This window comes from Eptatretus burgeri, chromosome 1 (assembly GCF_056783735.1).
Source record: "Eptatretus burgeri isolate ZD-2024b chromosome 1, Ebu_testis_v1, whole genome shotgun sequence".
Taxonomy (NCBI): domain Eukaryota; kingdom Metazoa; phylum Chordata; class Myxini; order Myxiniformes; family Myxinidae; genus Eptatretus; species Eptatretus burgeri.
Window position 1 is genome coordinate 10,334,292 of NC_140961.1, and position 13,922 is coordinate 10,348,213.

Here is a 13,922-nt window from a genome sequence, read left to right on the forward strand (position 1 = left end):
CCTGTTTGGTTGTCTTTGTTTGCACATTATCCCAAAAAGTTGTGGACGTATTCGAATGAAATTTGTTGGACAGGTTGGGTGTGTGACAAGGACGGATTGGTGTGATTTTGGTGAAGATCCGAATCTGGATCCGTACACGAGAATTATTTAATTTTTAAAGTGATGTGATTTCAAGACATTCCATCTTCACCATTGAGAGATAGGGCCAAAAACGATATAGTACTGTGTAACATGACACTTTAAAAATGGATTGGGCCCGATATGTTCTCGTGGATCAGGCATTACGTGGCGGAGGTATGCACTCTTCCGAGTGCCCTTCCAGTTAAATTAAGTGGTCACGTTATATCATCAACTTTCAGACTTCCCTTCGCAATAACTCCTCTGGTAAACTGATTTCTGTGAAACAAAAAAAGGGCTATGCTGCTGACCTTAACCCTGACCCTGACCCTAACCTGAACTGCTAACACAAGAGACATTCCATGTTATTCAGAAACAAATCACAATTTCGAATGATTAGCAGATATCTATATATTTAATACTTTTCCAAAGCTGAGAACCTTATGCCCTGAGAGATGTAGACCCATTTATTTTGTGGAAAATATACATATATTACACCTTAAGGGGCCATCTACTCATCGTGTTATACACGGGAGGGGGAGGAAAGTGTGGGGTTTAGCCAAAGAGGTCCTCAATGCTGGACATGAAATCAGAGCCATATCCCAAGACGTATCGCGTGCTTTTGACACGGTCTGGCACCCTGCCCTGCTCACCAAACTCTCTTCTGATGGTATCAAAGTCCACCTCCACTCATGGCTCGCAGACTTCCTCTCCTGTCGCAGTCAACGTGTGGCCCTAAATGGAGTTCTTTCACCCCCTCTTCCTGTCCAGGCTGGAGTTCCTCAAGGCAGTGTTCTGGACCCTGTTCTTTTTCTGGTTTTGATCAATGATCTCTCCGACTCTCTGGAAAATCCTCTTTATCTCGATGCTGATGACTCCACCCTCTGCCGTACCATCTGTCATCCCTCAGAGCGGCAAGCAGCAGCTTCTTCGCTCACTACAGATCTGGATAAAATCACAAACTGGTCCAACACGTGGAACATGTCTTTCAATCCGGACAAATGTCACACTCTCACTATGTCTCTCCGAAAGGACCATTTGGACCCCCCCACCCCTCCCTCCATCCACTTTCTCAACAATCCTCTGAAAGAAGTCCTTTCTTTCAAGCTTCTGGGTCTCTGTCTGCCATGATCTTTCCTGGAAAAACCACATTTCAAACATTTCTGTCGTGCAAAGTCCTTCGTCGGCCCACCTGAGCGCCTGACCACATACAAAGCTTTCGTCCGCAGCTTGATGGAGTACTGCTCTCCCCTCTGGGCTGGTGCTCCTGCCTCCCACCTTTCTCAGCTTCATGGTGTGGAAACCAAGGCATTTCCGATCATTGGTATCTCCCGTGATGAGGCTGAGTCTTTGGGTCTCTCGCTCTCTCACCGCAGGCAGATCGGTGGTCTTTCTGTCTTCTACCGACTCCTCTCCAGCCTCGCCCCCCCCTCGTTCTGTCTGCGACATGTCCCCACCATATTTCCGCAGGGTGCTCAAGGTCCGCCAACAACCCCCTACTGGTAAAACTACCAAAATCACGAATCACTGCTCACCTTCACTCTTTCTCTCCTCTTTTTCCCTGCCTTTGGAATAAACTCCCCACACTCTTCAATCCCATCTTCCCTCCAGGCCTTCAAAACAGCTGTTCACCACAACCTCTTTTCGTCCCCCATCCAAATCCTCGATCTTTTCTGCCCCCATTAATCCACCCCAAACCCACCTCCTTCAAATTCCCTGCTTTCCTTCCTGAAAGTCCCTGTAATTTCCATCTTGTATATCTGGTGCTCCCCACCCCATCCCTCTCCCTTACCCAGATATCCCAAAGTCTCTTCCCCACTGTTTTGTCCTTCCTACTCCCACCCCTCTTGTCTCATGCCCCCCCCCTTGCTGTGTTGTGTGTTAGCTTTCATAGAGTCTCGACAAGGTATACAAAAAAGGAAGAAAGCTTACTTGGCTCATATGGAAGAGGTCAAGGATTGGTGGTGCTGTGAACATGCAATCATGATCGTCAATTTAAATTAATATTTTCCTGAAGGAAAAGCTGATTTAAAAATGTATGAAATGGCATTCCCCTGGAAAATGCTTGGGATATGCACCATCAATTTCCTGCTCGTTTTGTTGGCTTACGTCTTGCAGATGTGTTCACTGCCTACAAATGACCAAACGGGATTCGTTCAGATCACGAACCACCGCAGTGTATGGCAGACATTGCAGAATAAGTTTATTGTGAGGTTGTTTAATTATTTATTGGTTAAAAATCCGTGTGAAGTGGAGGGGGGCCATTATGATTTGTCTTCTAAGTATGGTGTGTACGATGTGGATGAGCAAGGAGGGAAGGGGGTGGTGAAGGATGATTTAAAACAACCCGAGTACTGTAGTTTTTAGCCTATAGTCAATGTGGAGTACAAGTCAAATTGGCTAATTTCCACTTTTTTCTTTCCTTCATTCATATGTCTATTTGGAGGATAAGACAATCATTATCAGCACCAGCTCATAGCACATTACATTTTGTTGCAGTTCACGTCTCCTGAATAAACATGAGCACCTTCTTCTTCTTGCATATGGCAGCTTGGCTGCCGGCTAGCTATCATTTTGTTGGGGCACAACTATGCTGCTGATGCTGTGCGCCTATACCAGTACACTGATGCTCATTCTGCCAACCTTGGAAGGATGACAAGCTGAGTCAACCCCACCTGGTGTTAACTCAGCAGCCAACGGGGCTCAAACTCAGGACCTTGAGATTCCAAGACTGCCACCCTAACTAAGCCAATACCAGGCTTAACATGAACATCTGACACATTGTAATACAAGCACTCAATGTTTGCCCACCTAACTTTGCAGCCACGGTTAGCCTTCTTGATTTTCTCAAAACAAGATTTGGATTCGTATCAATACAGTATTCATATTAATCCCCAGTGCTCTGATCACACAATCTCTCGCCACCTTCGTGATGACTTCCCCACTCCGGATTCACTGTGAAGCCCTTAAATAGCTCAATCCGCAATTTTTTGATTCCAGATTTGCCGCGCGACTTGCCCGAAAGCTCATTTGCCTTCCCAGGCCACAATTTATTTGATCAGTCCATCTGAGACATGAAGGTCTGATCCCCTTCCCTGAACACTGCACACCTGCCCCTGCACCTCCCCCATCCCGCACACTTATTTTGTAACCTTTAAAACAAATAATTTGCCCCTGAAGCGATTTAGGGTGAATTAGGCAAAGGGTTTGAATTGAATACTTATGCAACTGAGAATCATCTGATTTTTCTCTGCTAATCTGACTTATTCACATTTTATCTGCATTTTTTTTTTTTTTGCTTTTTCACTTTGGAGTAGTTTGTGAAGACTTTATATATTAAGTTTAATTTCAATGCATCGTGAAACGATTTGGTATTCACAGAATACTTACCGTGCACAGTCTTGAGAACGACTTGGTGCGAGCCAACTCTTCTGGTGGCAGATTCGAAATTAAAATAATTAAATTCAAATCAAATGTAAGATCAAATAAAACAGATGCTGCATTGGAGTCATCAGAAGGAACCCAAACAAGCAAAAAGCAAAGATGAAGTCATCAGCATAAACCGTTGGTTGAAATTTAAATCATATATTCCCCTGTACGACTCGATCATAATTTGAAGTTTCACGTTTATTAATGCAGCTGTTCAAGAGAGAGAAAATTTTAAATATTTTTCTTTAATCCAATATGGCTGCCAATCCATGTGACCTATCAATTATTTGTGAGCACCCTGGTATCCCCAAGGCTTGGGGGAATGTATGTAAAGTTCCCCCTCTATCTGTCCAGCTGTTCTGGCGAAGATTTTTGAAGGTTTTTCGGAAAAATGCAATATGTCTCAAACTACTCCCCCTACTCTACTAACTCCTCGACTTCCCCTGCCTCCTCTCCCTCTATTCTCCCTACCCTGGCTCCTGTAATCCCCCTCGATCCTCACTCTTCGACTTCCCGTCTCTCCTCTCCCTCCACTCTTGCTCCTCTCCTCCCTCTCCTTCCTCTCACAACTCCGCCTACCCTCACTCCTCCACTCCCCCTCCTTCCTCTCCTTCAAACTACTCCCCCTCCCTCCCCACATTACTCCCCCAATCCTCACTCTTCTACTAACCCCTCCCTCCTCTCCTTCTCTCCTTTCCCCCCTCCCTCCCCTCCCCACATCGCGTCTGACCAGATACATTGAAAACGGCTCTTGGAATGAATTTCTGTGTCTATGCGTCAATGTTCGTCCTGTTTCTCACATTTTGCTGAAACTGAAACTTGAACCATCTTAACGACGTCAAAAACATTAAAAAACAAAAACATGAATTAGAATTAAGATGTAGCCACAAGGGAGTCTGAATGGACTATATATTTTACAGGCCTTCATTTCACTTAAAATGCATTTTTGTCTAAAAATACGAATTTTCTTCTTGTCTTCTTTTGCATCTGAAACTTACACTATCTTAGCAACGACAAAAAAAGAAATGGAATTAGAGTTAAGGTAAAGCCATGAGAGTGTAAGAAAGTGCAAGCGATTTGATTTTGAAGCCCCTCCCTGAATGTGTGAAGCCCTGCCCTGAACTGAGAAGCTCCTCCCCAAATGGATGGTCAGACAGTCTGGCACAGATTATATACAACATCAGTTAGATAACCCCTGACAGTCTCAAACAATGATACCATGTGCTTCATTAAAACTCTTATTTTGATGGTGCGTGTGCGCGTGCGCGTGTGCGTGCGCGCGTCCACGTCCATATATTTTCGCTTCAAAAATGTTTTTCTCTGCAACTACTTGTCCCATCAATGCAAAACTTTAAACAAAGGAGGAACTCCTCATGGAGGATATTTTATTGCTAACTCTGATGTCATCGGTCAGATGGTATGGCAGCCATATTGGATTAAAGGAAAAAAAAATTGGACATTTTCTCCAAAACTGCTCAACAAAATTTTTTTTAAACTTGCCATAAGTCATCAACTCCCCATGGGGTACATAAGGTGATTACGATGATGTCATCGGTGAAGTCGTCGTCCAGCCGTAATTGGTTTAATTGAAACCTTTATCTGAAATATCTGAAACTTCTAATATCTGATCTATGACCGGATGTGTGTGAAGAATTAAATGTATGATGTTGATAAGCCATGCCAAGAAACTATGTAACATAATTCTGTGCATGTATGATACGGGCATGTGGGCCGTGCGAGCAGTGTGCTATAACAGTCGCATGTTCAGTTCACGATGGTATTTTTGTTCAGAATGAACGTGTGAGGTGAGAATATGTGCTCCACGAGTGCCGTTCATACTGTTGTGTTTTCTTCTGCACTGTTTCATTGTTGGGCGTAACAATCAATAGGAAGCAATCATTTCTCTTCGTGTTCCAATGCAGTGGGTTTCATGGTTTATATTGGAGTAAAGAGCTCGAGGAGGTTCGAGGGGTGGGGAGGGTGATGTCAAAGTGGGGGAGAGGGAGATACTGAAAGACAACAGACGTAGTTTTTAACAGTGTAGGTTGTTCGAGAGAAACATTGGGCATGGTAGTTGTACAGTAATACACTAACCTTGGACTGAGTGATGCACTGCATTTACCTTCTGATGGAGTAGCTCATTATCCAGGTGTAAATTGTCAGCTCTGGAAATGTTCACAACTGGTGACGGCCATCCTGATCACCTGCAGATGCTTATGCAGATAGCAATAATGCACTAAATTTATACTTGCTGGTAAACAACAGGAAGTCGGTAAACTAAATTTGACTTGTTCTCACATGCTGCAGATACCATAAGGAATATTTTACCTGCATGGAAGGAAACTGCCAAATTGCTTTCCCTTTGAAGGATAATATGGCCCACAAACCACTCCCTCCACACATCCTTTCATCTCACAGCGTCAGCACTATTATTAAGAGAAGAATGATGGTGTAACAGCATGAGAAGAGTAATTGATATTATAATGGTTCAGGAAATGCAGAAAATTACTTCTGTCTCTCGTACCCTGCCATAACACAGCCATTGCCTTGCCTTCGTAAGTGAGAGGCACAATGATATAGCCACTCACAGAAGGTCCTTTAACTTTACAAGACTCAATTGGCTAAAGCCAGTTACTGACATCATTGAGGACATGCCAAGAAAGAGGTTTTGTGTCTACAACTGCAGAGTCACCTAAAGTACTTCATGCCGTGGTTGAGCACCCTCATTCGAGAGGGATGCCGTCTCATCTGTTTCAATGAGAAACATCAAACAAAATAATGAGGACGCCCCTCTGTTGGCTGGAGCAATGCCAAGTTCCCTTTGGGATACAACTTCATTTCTTCTTGTGAACCCGTGAATAGCCTAGGTAACTCGTTTTCTGCTCTGCCAAGGTAATATAGTACAATACACACTGAATATGTACCTGGCAGTCAATCTGAGGCCATTACAACCTGCTCATGCCATTTCTTTGCCTGCAGTATCATTAACAAATCTGTTGAGTGTCACCATTCTCTCTCAGAGTAAGTTGTGAAACACTACCATACCTAGCTTACACATGACCAGTGTGGCCGAATATTCATACGTTGTTTGGTGCACGTTTACTCAGAGAGAGAGAGAGAGAGAGGAGAGAGAGAGGAGAGAGAGAGGAGAGAGAGAGAGCAAGATGATTTAATTGATTGATTTTAGGCCATGGGGATTGGAGAGGTGTGAGTGTGAGTGTGCGCGCGCACTTGTATGTCAGTGAGTCGGCATGGCAAACCAACGTTGATATAGTGCCCCAGGGTGGCCTATTTTGATATTTTCCCCAACAGTATTAAGCCTGAAACACAGTTGCATAAAGTTGACTGGTGTATCCATAACGTCTTTACATCTAATTTAACCACAAGTTGATGGTGTACCTTGAATGCGAATCGTGTCAACGTTATCCATGCCTGTTCCTGAGTATATTTCCCACACCACTCATGGTTTGAGTTGTGCTTGCAAGGTCTGCTGGCTCGCCGAGCATGCACAATCATCTTTCGGCACAGTTCAACAAAGTTGTCCAAAATTCTTAAACAGAACAGTTGTATGTCATATTTAACCATAAGTTGATTCTCTCTTTCAATGTGCATTCTGTCCATTTTAGAAACAATTAATTTTGTGTTTTATAATTTGTGTAGGCCTAGTCTCTTTATCCTGTGTCTGTCTGTGCAGCTGAGTGTTGATGCCAAGACTCATGTTTTTGTTATCTGTGCTCCTTAAATAGAGGAGATTTGTCTATGTGACAGATATCCTGCTCGTTCATATGTGAATTAATTAGTAATGATAATTCGGTTAACTTTGATCATATCCAAACCATGACCGATGTATTTACATGATGTGGGAATGTATTGGGTCACTTATTCCCCTTGCGCCTTCACGAAGGAACACTAAAAGCTATTGTAACGGGGCTGTGTGTCAGTGAGTGAGTCCGCAGTGGTTCTCAAATTGTCGATGACTGTCTATGATGTCACCTGTTCATTGCAGGTTCAATTTTCACGTCGACATTTCTGTACCCTAACCCCCCAGCCAGTGACCATCTTGTGGATGACATTACATTGAGGGAACAGCAATAAGAACTACTAAACTTGCTTTAGAATGACCTTTGCACCTCCCTCTTTGTCAGAAAGCTCGACTCGGTGAAGGCAGCATGATACAAGGTCCTGAGTCTGATTGTCCTACACCTCTTCTGTGCCCTTAAATTAATTATTGTGAGATCTTTATCACTTGTCAGGAAATCATATGGTTACAACAAGGAAACAACAAAGAAATCCAACACAGGTGGAGGCCATTCAGCCCATCATGCCTGTGCGAACAACACTCAACTCAAGATCCAAAGAAAATGCACAAAAAAGTTTTTAATTAATGAAAGGAAAAAAATTGTATTTTTTTTTTTTGTAATTATTATTATTTTATTTCTTTCTTTTCTTCCCCTCGGAGAGGAGGCATGGGCTTGGCTATAAACACACATCAACCACACAACCCCCCTTAACAAGACCCCCACCAACAGCACTCCATACACAATCACCCATCAATACTCAACCTACCTAGAAGTCTTATCAACATCCCCATATAATACCCCACGATCTCCATAACTTCCAGGTACCTATCTAATTCTAATTTAAACTTATCTACCTTTTCTGCTGCCACTACCTTTCCAGGGAGACCATTCCATGCATTAACTACTCTGTGAGTAAAAGTCCCCTGCCTTAATCCAGTCTTAACTCTCCTCTTCTTTACTCTCAGGCTATGGCCCCTGGTCCTATCACTGTCTACTATGGTGAATAATTCATCTGCACTTATTTTATCAACACCTTTCATTTTCGTCAACATCTCTATCATATCTCCTCACAACCGCCTCCTTTCTGGTGTATAAAGCCCTGTCTCCTTCAGCCCCTCCTCATATCTGAGTCTAGCTATGCCCGGAATCAATCTAATCGTCCTGCGCTGAACCCTCACTATGGCATGTATGTCCTTCCTGAGTTGTGGTGACCAGAACTGTACACAATATTCCAGATGTGGCCCTCACTAAATATCTGTGCAATGTGAACACCACCTTTTGATTTATAAATGATCCCCCTCCTAATACAACCTAAAACCCTGTTTGCTTTACCTATAGCTGCCTGGCCCTGTGCTGCCTGCTTACCTCCCATATCTATTACCACCCCCAGATCCTTCTCCTGTGTGACACACTCCAAACTTACCCCTTGCAACCTGTAATCCTTATTATCATTGCTCTTCCCCATCCCCAACACCTTACACTTGCTCAGGTTAAATTACATCTGCCAATCTTTTGCCCAATCCATACAAGTATCAATACTTTTCTGAATCTGATCACCACCCCCTCTGCTATCCACCGTACCTCCAACCTTTGTTTCATCTGCAAATTTGGAAAGCTTACTCTTTACCCCATTATCAAAATCGTTGATGTAAATAATGAATAGTAATGGTCTGAGTACTGATCCCTGAGGTACCTCGCTGCTTACATCCTCCGAGCAAAACATCATCCCACTCACAACCACTCTTTGCTCCCTATCATGAAGCCAGTTTGCAATCCAATTAGCTACCTGACCAGCCACTCCACAAGCCCTCAATTTGGCGAACAACCTCCGATGTGGTATCTTATCAAATGCCTTCTTAAAGTCTAGATATACTATGTCCACTGCCTTTCCCTCATCCACCCAATCAGACACTGCTTCATAGAACTCTAAAAGATTTGTCAAACAGGAACTACCTTTGGTAAACCCATGCTGACTACCTTTAATTAGTTTGTATTTGTTTATTATGGTTCCTCATCCGGTCTTTAATTAATGTCTCCAACACCTTCCCCACAACTGAAGTCAAACTAACAGGTCTATAGTTTCCCAATTCTTCTCTGGATCCTTTCTTAAATAATGGTGTTACATTTGCTGCTCTCCAATCCTCCAGTACCTATCCTGACTCCAGTGAACTATTAAAAATATCCGTTAATATCTCACTCTCCTGCTCAGCCACCTCCATCAACACTCTCGGGTGTATATTATCTGGACCGAGAGCCTTATCTTCTCTTAGATTACCCAGCTGTTCCTTGACTTCCTCCACTGCAACCTGAATCTTCTGTAAAAGCCTTTCCTCACCACCTTGATGGATACTCTCAGCTATTGGCAATTCTCTTGACTGTTCTTGTGTAAAAATTGAAGAAAAATACCTGTTTAATAAGCCTGCCATCTCACTTTCATCACTAACCACTCTCCTGGTGCTATTCCTAAATGGGCTCACACTGGTCCTAATCTGTTCTTTTCCCCTGACATACTTCAAGAAAGCCTTGCTGTTATGTTTAATATTCTTAGCCATGTCCTTCTGATACTCTCTTTTGGCTTGTCGAGTTATTTTCTTAACTTGCCTCTGTTTACTCCGATAGTGATATAAATCTAACTCCAGTCCTGTTTTTTTTACACCTAATAAATACCTTCTGCTTCTCCTTAATAGCATTCCTTATCTCACAGCTCAACCACCCTGGTCTCTTTCTGTTTCTAGTTTTACACCTCATTGGATTGTACTTACTCTGCACTCTACACATTTGCTCCTTGAAGGTTTCTAATTTCTCTGATGCTGATTGTTCTGTTGTTAGAGTTTCCCAATCTCCATCACCCAACTCTCTCCTCATACCCTCAAAGTTTACCTTCCTGAATTCTAATGGCCTTACCCTACTATCCTGAACTCTAACCCTAAACAGAATCTTTGCACACACAATGTTATGGTCACTTGCTCCTAAATCCTCCCTGACTTCCACCTCCTCTACCATATTGGGATCGTTACTGAAAAGGAGGTCTAACACTGCACTCCCTCTCCTGGGCTTATCCACAAACTGGGTTAAAAAGCAATCCTGGACTAAAACTCGGAAATCCTCATCTGCTCTGCCCTTTACCTGATCCTGGACCCAATCTATCCCTGGCAAGTTAAGATTCCCCAAAATCAATACTCTTCCCTCACCACATGCGCTTTTGAATTCTTCATGTACTCCTCCTTCCTCCTCTTCCCACCTGGAGTCCTATAAAAGCATCCTACCAGTAACTTACTGTTTTTACAATCTCTCATATCTACCCATACAGGTTCCTCAACATTTATTCCTTCCTCAATGTCACCCCTTTCTCTTGATGCTATTCTGTCCTTCACCCAGATTGCTACTCCTCCTCCTATTCTCTCCTTCCCATCACACCGATATTTATATCGGTGCTCCTCCACCACTGCCTTCACCCGCTGCACCTCTGCCACTGCCTGCACTCGCTGCACCTCTGCCACTCTCTGCACTCACTGCACCTCCGCCACTGCCTGCACCCTCTGCCACTGCCCACCCCCGTTGCACCATCGCCACTGCCTATCCCCGTTGCACCGTCACCGCTGCCCGTACCACCTGCACCTCCGCCACTACCCGCCCCCGTTGAACCGTCACCACTGCCCACCCCCATTGCACCGTCACCACTTCTACTATCCTCAACAATCTCACTCCACAACCGTAACCAACTATTATCTCTAAATTTCTCACATTCTGCTACTTGCTGCAAATTATTGGTGCATTCCTTCAACCAAGTAATAACCTTCCTCAAGTGGACGATTTCCTCACACTTCCTGCAACAATAAGAACCCTCTGCTTCCCCCATTGTTGACGTGGCCCACATTGAGCAACAGTGACATTTTACGTATTCTTCTTCCTTTCTCCTTCGGTCTCCATTTATAACCTTCTTCACCCCCATACTCTCAAGGCCCCAACTGACTTCACGCTAAACTTATCACGAGGCCTCGCCCTGCTTCTTTCAATGAACTAACTCAACTATCCGCTAAAATTGTGATGAACACGAAAAAAATAAGTACAGTTCCACAGCCCCAGACACAATCACGATAACAAAATACACAAAACGCTTTAGTTCTGGAAACTTAGCTTTAGAGGGACTGGAAGGAGAGCTCGCCACCCAGTCGTCCACGTGCGCCGATACCTGAACCGCAGGTCCGGAAGTGACTGAAGTAAAATAAAAAAAATACAGTCCGTCACCTTCTCAAACTTTGAATCTCTCCAGTTCTCCCAGCCTTTTGCCACCCCCGTTCCTTTACACCCTTCTCTCTCAGAGGCTTTACACGCAGCCCTTTTATAGATCTTCGAATCCTCCCGATGCCCCCACTTCACCCCTAACCCTCGTCCATGGGAGGAGCTTCCTTCAAGTTGGGTCTTGGCGTGATATTCTTCGGTCGGCGCTCTCAAAATGTGCCCAAAACGGCCCTCGGGGCACTCGTGAAGAGAATTGGCTCGCGAGCCTCTAGTTTTGGCACAATCTTTTTGTCATAGGCGTTTATGAAGTGGTTTGAAACGGTTTTGGGGGCTTCGAGAATAAGTTGTTCGTGTTTGAAGATAACATGCCGCAGATGGTTCATAGAAAGGAATGTAGAATGATGAAATATGATATTTTGGATTTCTAACTACGCAATCGCAGTGCTGATCTATCAACACGGACTTTAGACAGTTCAACGAAACAACATAACGACGAAATAATTGCTTTAGGTATGGAGGATCTCTTGGCGACTTCTCAAAACTACAATATTTTTATAACCTCCATTATTTTGAACCATTTGAAGTGATCTGCAAAACCAACATATACACTACTTAAGCCATTACATACTTAAAACTTCCATTTCCACTCCACACTGACTTGCAAACAAGAATGGAACTGTATTGTGCAGATCCGTTTTTTTGGTTCATCAGTATTTTACACTGCCCCTCCTATTCCATCTTCAAGCGCTGTACGAAGTCATCGCCAGGCTCCGAAGATGCCCATGATGATGTGTGCTGAAAGGATGTACTCAGTTTTCACTCCATTTGTTTGTTTATTTTCTTGTTATCTTGCCAAAACGAAGTTTTTGCAAGATATGTTAGTCAGCTTGTATGTTTTTTTTTGTTTTGTTTGTTTGTCTGTAATCACGTATAAAAAATTCTGGAGAGCACAGTTATCATTGGAAATTTTTTGTAACTTCGCATATCAGAGGCCAATAGAGGTCCCTTTCAGCGCACAAAATTTTGAAGGTCAAGGTCAAAGGTCAAGGTCACTTTGTCGCAAATCAGGGAGTCGACGAAACCCTTATTTTTTGAGTAATTTTGATCGGATCGTCTTCAAACCTCATGGGAATATAGTTCATGGTCTGGCGCTCAGCTGATTAATTTTTGGTGGCGATTGGCCTTGACCTTCATGGTTAGCGCCTGAGATCAAACATATTTGACCCCAAGGTCAAATTTTCAAGTTTTAGGAACCATATCGTGTAGTACCTCAAATTGAACACCTCGATGAGTGCTTTCTAGATATGTCAAGCGTGAGACATTATGACGTCATTTGGTGACGTTATGAGGCAAATGCATATTTTTCATGGTTACTCTGCAGAACGATTCTCATCGGAATCTCTCGTAGGCAAATATTCCTCAAGGAGTTGCTCCTGGTGGATAGCAGCTCTGTTCACCTCAGTGTGACCTTAAAGAAGTCACACGTGGTCACCTTTTGGCAAGATACGGGTCACCCTGCGGGTGACATTGGTTTATTTGTTTGTTTGTTTATCTGGGTGATATCTCAGCCATCCTTAGAGCTCGAAAGCTGAAACTTGGGCACAATCGTGAACAAGTGCTTTGGCAAAAAGAATATATTTTTATTTTATCATTAATCAATTGGCTAATTACTTAATTATTATCGATTTATTAATTACTTATTTATTTTCTTTCTCATCTGGGCAATATCCCAGGCACCTTTTGAGCGAGGAAGCTGATATTTGGACATGACAGTGACCAAGTGATTTGGCTATAAAAGGTATTTTTGATTTATTGATTAATCGATGAATTATTCGTTTTTCGATTGTTATTTAAATTTCAAAAAGTTGCATATTCGGATGAAACAGTGGTGTTTTTGGTGTGCTATTAGCCAATTGATGAAGAAATTAATTATTTTACGATTATTGTTATTTATTTATTTAAATTGCGCAATTAATTAATCAATTATTGTACACCACTCCCTCCCAATCCTGTCTCCATATGTTGCATGGCAGCATCGCCGGGCACCAAAGGCGCCTCGGCAGTGTTGCACACTGGAAGGTGTTAATTATTTATTTGGCATGAGGGCGTTGTACTTTGAATATATCTCGACTTGTTATTTAAGTTTGGTCATGTATTGAAATTTTGAGTGCAGAAACTATAATGGAATTTCAAATACAGAATCCTGTCATGTTTTCTATCATTTGCATTTCCATTTAGATTTTTGATAAACAAGATCGAGGCTCATGGAAGAGTGAGGTGTCAGAGGATAATAGGCAAGAAATGCACATTGGGGCATCAATTGTACATAAGTGA

General features: G+C 43.0%; 1 protein-coding gene across 1 annotated transcript in view; it reads left to right on the forward strand.

The window, feature by feature from the left end:
- The window catches only part of LOC147033846 (5-hydroxytryptamine receptor 7-like), a 238,351-nt gene that overhangs the window by 137,177 nt on the left and 87,252 nt on the right, over positions 1-13,922 (forward strand). The window lies entirely within an intron of this gene.